This window comes from Tenebrio molitor, chromosome 4 (assembly GCF_963966145.1).
Source record: "Tenebrio molitor chromosome 4, icTenMoli1.1, whole genome shotgun sequence".
NCBI lineage: Eukaryota > Metazoa > Arthropoda > Insecta > Coleoptera > Tenebrionidae > Tenebrio > Tenebrio molitor.
Window position 1 is genome coordinate 14,876,749 of NC_091049.1, and position 6,521 is coordinate 14,883,269.

Consider the following 6,521-nt stretch of genomic DNA (forward strand, 5'->3'; position numbering starts at 1 on the left):
ATCTATTATTTTAATTTAATAAACATTACATTTCTTAAATGTAATTATTTAATCCCACATCGAATTTAACGACATCCGGATATAACGAGCATAACTGGACGGTCCCTTGGCCGTCGCTATATCCCAAAGAAGAGAAAATATATTATTAAGAATAAAAATGTGTACAAACAAAAGTTTAGAGATGCGTGGAAAGAAAGTTTTGATTGGTTGGAGAAATGAGAAGATCGAGAAAATAAGATGTGGTGTCGATGCTGCAAGCAATTTCTGCAAGGCAGCAAAACTCTATTGGAAAGGCATGCACGGACATCAAAACATTACGTAAATTATAAAAATCTTGTTGGTGTGCCAAAAATTGATAAATGCTTTGAAAATTGTCACCCAGTGAGTGAAAAAAAATTTTGAACAGAAAATTATGACGTTTGCTGTTGAACATAATCTCAGTTTTAATTCCCTTGATCATCTGACAAAACTAATAAAAGAGGCAGCAAAAATCCCAGCAAATACTGTTCAAAATTTGAAATTATCACGAACAAAAGGAACTAAAATTGTATTGGACACTTTTGCACCACGTCAACAAAAGAAACTTGCCGAAATATTATCTAAAACAAAATTTTCCATCATAGCAGATGAATCTAGCGATGTGTCTGCAACTAAATGTCTCGCTTTGACTGTACGGTATTTCGATATCACAATTAAAAGCCAATTTTTGTGCTTACTAGAAGTACCTCAAGCAGATGCAAAAACACTTTTTGACGTTATTATGGCCAAGTTTAATGACCTAAAAATAAATTTTTCCAATGAGATTGGATATGGTGCTGATAATGCGAACGTTATGACGGGAGAAGTGTCAGGTCTTAAAGCTAGGATGAAAAAGATCAATCCCCATATTTTTTCCATGGGGTGTGTGTGTCATAGCTTAGATTTGTGTAGTTCAGCAGCAGCAAAAACTCTACCCTCCAGCATTGAACAATTTTTACAAGATGTTTATAATCACTTCTCACACAGTGCTAAGAGAAAATTTAGATTTAAGCATCATCAAGAACTGTGTGGAGTACTTGGACATACCATCTTACGGCATTCTAATACAAGGTGGTTATCACATAAAGTAAGTGATATTGTATTTTTTATATTCAATTAAAATAATTGATCTCTTATCTAGGCTTGCGTCGATAGAATTCTTGAACAGTGGGTTCCCCTTGGAGAATATTTTGCAAAAGCTGTTCAAGAAGATAAGGTGACAACTACTACAAACATTTTCCATGCTTTGTCTAAACCTATCTTTAGACTGTACTTGGCATTTTTAAGCTACGTATTGGACATCATGTGCAAAATGAATATGGAGTTTCAAGCTGAAAAACCCAAAATTCACAAACTGGATAACAAAATAGTGAAATCGGAAAACAAATTACTGTTTGGAGAAATTTCAATGTTTGCAAAACATATGCTGTCTCCCGCATTCATCGGCTGAAATTGAAAGGATATTCAGTAAAGTTAATTTGATCAAAAATTAAGAAATAAGCTTGTTACAAAAACTGTGGAAGGTTTAATTTTAGCCAAAGATTTGTTGAAAGTAAATGGTGGCAATTGTTATGCATTTCATTTGACTGACAAACCCACTTTACTTTCAACAAATCATGGTGAAGTAGGAGAACCAGACGATGAAGTGGTGGATGAAATTATGTCACTTATGTGATAAGTAGATGTTAGTAATGTGCAATGTAATTTTTTAATTATATAGGTATCGATTTTTATTTAAAATTTATATTTTTCTGTTTATCTTATTGTTTCGTTTATTTTGAAATCTTAAAATAAATACTATTCACATGTAATTATTGGTCTATCTTTCGCATAAAACTTTGACGTCAGCCAAAGGTTTTTTTTTTTAAATCTTGGCGCCTTTAGAAATGTTTAGTACTTTTCATTGGGATTTAGTACTCTTCACTTTAATATTCTAGTACATTATCTTTCCACTGAGCGGCAACACTGGCTGAAGCTGTTTACTTGTTGCTGTCTTTTTCTAAAGGATGAAGTGTGTTGGTGTTCATTTGTCTATGTCCCTATACTTGGGCCAACCGTGGAGGGAGAAAAGACTGGAGATGGCATTTCCTATGCTTCCCATGTTAAAAATCCGTACCCTCTAAAAGCACGTGCAACAACCTTTTATGACCCAGTCCACAATGCGCTAGATAAAGAAGCACAATGCGCCTGGAAGGAAGGCGAAGGAAGCCATTGGCCTAGCGTCTATATTCAGAAACCTTTTATGACTCTGTAGTTTTCGCGGGCCGGTACACTTATTTGAATTAGTGCCATCTCCAGTCTTTTCTCCCTCCACGGGGCCAACCAACAGATATAGTAATAAAACCGCCCCCTAGTGCCCGCGTATTTTAAATAGCAGCTTCCAATTGGCTTATTCAAAACGTGCGCAGATTTTCGAAAGGCTGATATACATCCACAAAAATAGCTTGACGTCATCCGACATCTCATTCGTTTTAACCTCGCTTCGGGAGTTTGACCACGTGTTTATGTTTGTTTGTTTTCCTTGGCATTTTTCGATTTGTATTACAAAATAGTTTTTTTTCAAGACTTTTGGTTATCTATTTGTTAGAAAGAACCTGTTTCATTGTGAAACAGGCTTCGGCGTATATCGTTCTACGCAACTACGCCACATCCCCATTTTTTTATTACTATATCTGTTGGTTGGCCCAAGTATAGTGGTATCATTTGCGAAACAGGTTACTTAAATCGTAAAGTCCTCGTCGAAAAATAGTCAACTCTGACTTAAATTGTAAATCATTTTACAATAGGAGAGTAAATCGTCTTATAACTACCATAAATAATTCCATAAATAAATAGGGGCTGTTACTTTACCTGATGTTTGCTCTTCCTTGAGTCGGCACTGCACAACAAAGGGGTAATAAAGTTAGAGGGTATTATGGTAATTATAAGAGGGTTTGCTGTCCTATTGTAAAATGATTTACAATTTAAGTCAAAATTGACTATTTCTAGACGAGGACTTTACCGTATGCAAGCAATTGTTATTTTTTTCTATAAGAAAGTTCAATGATCAATGGAGATGTGGAAAGATAACATTTTAAAATACTGGCCAGTAAAATTTTAAACAATTATTTCAATATCACTGTAGGCACTATGACGAAAAAATGAAAAGTGGTAGAGGTATTTTCATATTTGGTGGCGGAAACAAAAGACTGAGAAATGTCATAAAAATGTATTGTCAGTGTCAAATTTCTCATAAACGCGGTAAAAAGGAATGTCTAGGTAAATTTAAATTTTCGCTAAATAGATTGAAAAAATAAATTCTAAGGAAACCAATTTTTGTCAGTGGTTCAAAAGGAAAAGTTATTCTCATATTATCAAACGTATTACAAATTTTGTCTCTAGTTCGACGATGAATAACTTTCTTATTGCCAATTTGCTGCATTTCTGTCGAAATCACGAACGTCTTTGAGAAATTTGACACTGACAATTTTTGTTGTTTCCGCCATCAAATATGAAAATATCTCTATGACTAACCGGCCCTTAGGGCCGGTTGCACCAACGCCAGTTAAAGTTAACTGTAGGTTAAAATGTTTCGTTACTTTAGTTACCTATTGTTATAACAATGTTTTCGTATATTTTAATCTATAGTTAAATTTAACTCACGTTGTTGCAACCGGCCCTAAGTCAAACTTACCTTACTTATCACTTTGCCGTCTTCACTGTTTATCAGTTTGCAAAATGCTAATTACGATGTTCTAAATTAGTTAAGCCAGCAAAATAGTCTTTTTCAAGACTACACACTGTAGGATATTAATTGCCACAGTAAGAAATAAATATTTCTTTAAAATAAAATAAAATAATATTTCTTTACGTCTGTCTAAACTTGAACAAGGCAAAAGTTAAAAAGTGGTACTTACTACTCCGGCCAAAAAAATTTGTCCATTTTCCTATCATTTCACAATGATTTGGTGTAATTTAACCTTTATTAGTTTATTGTCATTATGAGTGACGTTTCCAAATTAAAATTTGAAATTTATTACTGTCACCCATAAGAACATGTGAAGAACATAGACACAATTTGATTGACACATGTCAACATGTGAAGTGAGGTTATTCGTTCCTAAAAGCTGCTTTACAGCATACGTGAGTGGAATGACAGTTATGGACGAAATGTTTTGCCCGCCATTGTACAACTAAGGTCTGTGAACTAAGGCAACTTTACCCTTTATCTGATCCAGTAGTATTCAATTATGTCAAATCAGGGAATCATTTATCATATAGAACCACATACGAAATCAAATATCAGAAATATTATAAAAGCTTTGGAAGACAATTACCTATCTTTGATAACAATAATAACATTTTGCTTTATTGGCAAAATTGTTTTTATGCTTGGCTCCAATATGCAAATCTATGTAACGTAACAAACCTATTGGTTAACACTGCTTCCGCTCATACATTTTTCATTAAGTAAATCTTTCCTATTCTTGAAAATCAAATTGAGGCATCTTTCACTACACAAATGCATGGTAGTGTCTTACAAATGATGCAAATGACATGTCAAATAATTCTCTTTTTTTGGACAAGCTCAAATATTTACTGCAACAATGACCAGTGGTAATTAGAAACATATCTACTTACTGAACATACATATTTATTTATCACATTCTGAGAAAAACCACAATCAAGCGCTTAAAAACTTACCATTTCGTGGTGAGCTAATAATTAATTGTTTCAAGTCTTCTCGAATGACTTCCGAAGCTGGTACCTCCTTTGTACAGCATTGCTGGCATTGAATCCTGAACGATAACTCATCTCACTAAAACCACACACAACGGTCCTTTGATCGGCACAGTTCATTCTGTAAAATACAACAAAATAAATAATACACACGTTCAGCAGAAAATTGCAAAAAGTTAATATAACCTAAAAATTCTCAGAGTAAATTTTAACCGGAACCAAACAAACTAGTACATTTACTCAGCTACTGCCTTTATAATGTAAAATGTTATCAATAACGAACATAATAAACAAAATATGAAAACTTACAATTTCATCTGTTGCATTCTGACTGTATGAACACCAAAACTAAACAAGTGAGCAAACAAAAAACACGCGGCGCGGCACTGCGGCAGTGAGTTTTTAATGCCACCACCTAGTAGATAGGCAACTCTGAATACAGTGGGAAATATTACATACAGTTGTGGACAAAATAAAGTGGGACAAGTCTTGATGCACATTTTCGCTAAATTTTAGTTGATTGCAAAAAACATTAAGTTGCACTAAGTGAGGACTAAGGGCCAACACTAGCAAGAAAAAACTGAACTAATATGATAAAATTATGCAACACAAAATAAATAAGTAATAACAAGGCGATCTACATTTACCAGGCCATGACACTGACTAAAGACAGTGTGCTATGGAATGGCCTACCATAGTCTGACAACATTGCTTCACCAACATTTAGTAAAAAAAATCGAAATCCACTAAACCTGTCATTGTATTTACATTTGTCAAATATGAGTGATCTAATTTTAGACAGTTCAAAAATGCGTAATTGCATTGTAACATATAGTTTAAAACCACCTTTGGGACTGAAAAATAACGGTGCTCATTACTGATAAGTGATAATATTTCAGATGCTCTGCTGTGTTCCGGACTATTGAAACTGTTTGGTTATAAATTAACGCGAGGTGGGCATTTCCAACTTAAATATAACAATTTGTTCTCCCCATTGCCTAAATCCCATCCCATTTCTTGTAACTTGCTTCCCAGTCTCATTTCAATATTCGTTGTTAAAACCAAAAGATTTTCTCCAGTGATTGTGTCGTCATTACTAATTTTGATTATTTCTTCCCAAAGTGTAATTTCTTCGTAATTAGAAGTTATTGGAACCGCGTTTGGCACAAGTCGCTTCATTTTGTCCCCATTGATAAATAACTGTTCCGCTAAAATCTTTAGCACAAGCATGGCTACTTTTGCGAATTCTTCACTCTTCGCTTTTTAAAATCACCTTCCAAATTGGCTTCGTTTCCTCATTTGATGGAAACTTAAATAAAAGTATTTAGCTACCTACGTAATTTGAAGAAGAAGACGCATAATTTGAGTTGCAATTTGGTACGCAACACTTAAATGACATTTTTAATTCAGTTTGACGAATTTGACCAAGGACTCGTCAAAATTTATTTTAAATGTCGAATTCGTTTCATAATTTTTGGAACACCGTAGGTCATGGAATGGCCTACCAGGGAATGTGGCAACACAGCCAGTGTCCAGGCCTGGTAAATGTAGATCGCCTTGGTAATAAATTATAAATATTTTAATAGTAACCATAGAAAGAGTAAAATTTCAAGCAGACTTACATTAGCGAAAAAACATTGTCCCACTCTATTTTGTCCACAACTGTACGTAAACTCCATCCATTTTCAATATACACTGACGGACAAAAAAATTGTCGGCACTCATTTGACGGCAGTGTCATTTTATTTAATGTTTCATTAGTGTAAATTAGGTGTAAATCCATG

The 6,521-nt window shown here is 34.1% G+C and overlaps 1 long non-coding RNA gene across 1 annotated transcript; it reads right to left on the reverse strand.

The window, feature by feature from the left end:
• Positions 1–4,634: 4,634 nt before the first annotated feature.
• Positions 4,635–5,121, reverse strand: LOC138128050 (uncharacterized). The gene is made up of 2 exons (XR_011158507.1): positions 5,047–5,121; positions 4,635–4,858 (listed from the first exon to the last, which is right to left on the reverse strand). It is a non-coding gene; the product is annotated as an uncharacterized lncRNA (long non-coding RNA).
• Positions 5,122–6,521: the final 1,400 nt, after the last annotated feature.